The sequence below is a fragment of the Etheostoma spectabile genome, chromosome 13, assembly GCF_008692095.1.
Source record: "Etheostoma spectabile isolate EspeVRDwgs_2016 chromosome 13, UIUC_Espe_1.0, whole genome shotgun sequence".
Lineage (NCBI taxonomy): Eukaryota > Metazoa > Chordata > Actinopteri > Perciformes > Percidae > Etheostoma > Etheostoma spectabile.
This window is the reverse complement of record NC_045745.1, coordinates 424,736-426,430: the sequence shown is the minus strand read 5'-3', so window position 1 is coordinate 426,430 and position 1,695 is coordinate 424,736.

Genomic DNA, 1,695 nt, shown 5'->3' with positions numbered 1-1,695 from the left:
CTAGACGTTATCTTTACAACTTTGGACTTATTTGCATTACCACCATGACACACACTCTCATAGAGCACCTTACCTTACCGTGCATACTGAATCACAGGGTCAGTCCCTGCCCTGTCACTGCAAGCGTCTCATACATCCCTTAGTACGTTGATGTGGATTTTTGATGTAGTATTTTTTCTTTTATTGTCCATATTACAATATTACATATTATTCATGTGGATTTTTTTGTTTGTTTGTATTTGTTATTTTATTATCCTGTTTAGGATAAACAGGGGCGGCTGTGGCTCAGTGGTAGAGCGGTTGCCTGCCAATCGGAAGGTTGGTGGTTCGATCCCCGCCCCTGCAGTCATTGTCGAAGTGTCCTTGGGCAAGACACTGAACCCGGTGCTGCGCATCGGAGTGTGAATGCGTGTGAATGTTTATCTGATGAGCAGGTGGCACCTTGTACGGCAGCCCCGGCCACAGTGTATGAATGTGTGTGAATGGTGAATGTTCCCTGTAGATGTAAAAGCGCTTTGAGACTTTGTTAAGACTGGAATAGCGCTATATAAACACAGCACATTTACATTTATGATGTATGTGTATGTTGTGTGTGATGTCTGTAAGCTAACAGGACCTTGACCTTGAGGATCAATAAAGTATCTATCTTTCCATCTGTTAATTAAATTGGCCCAGTAACTACTCCTCTATGTAATACTCTTGGAACAGCACACTGATATTACATATAATAACCATCATTTTAAATCATCATCATAAAGAAAAAGAAATATGAACTCCGTTTCAAACTGTTATGTTTAGTTGTACAAAAAGTCTGCTTAAATGTTAGTGTTTTACATTAAATTGCAATAGATAAGTAACTATTACTTCTGGTGCATTGTTTGGGTGGGACATGCCTGCACTTTCAATAACCTTTTTCTGAGACAGAGAGAAAGAATGACTCCTGCACATTTGAGCCCCTCATAGTTAAATACTAATACACACTAGCATAACAAACTGTACTTCATTCATTTAACTAGGATAATACACATTAATTAATAACCGTCTGTTATTCTGTGGTGTAACGTTAACTCACTTAAATGAGCATCTGCTGATCTGCTGGCTAAAACAGCATGTCAAGGCAAAATGCGCCAGCAGTAAACAAGACTTTAATAACCATAGAAATAATATTATTTTTATGAGTCTAACCTAATTGAAACTTTGTTATACAGTTGCTAATTTTTAGATATCGTTTATCAACGGCATTCTGCTGACACAAAGTTAAAGTTAGGAAATGTAAACCCGGATTTGCAGAACTAATTTTAAAACAAAATTAATGTTAGCTTGTTTTGGCATAAATGGATAATGTTACACAGTTCACACTGTAACTTCTGATAAATGTACTTTACAATATTACTCATCATACTTGTAGCTATGTATAATTGTTGACATGTATGCAATTAACTACTAAGACTTTCCTCACTCCTCCCCAGCTCAACCATCTCTTCCAAAAAATCATCACATCCGGTTGTAATGCAACCAGGATGGCGACGACCTCAAATGCAGCAATCCACAAACCAATGGGTGATGTCACAGATGCTTGGTCCACTATTTTTATGGTCATTACTCAGAACATAACCCTTTCTTTAGATGACGTGTGTGGCTCTTTTATTTGTGATTAATGATCAGGTTTAAACTCCAAAGCCGTACAGGGGGGGG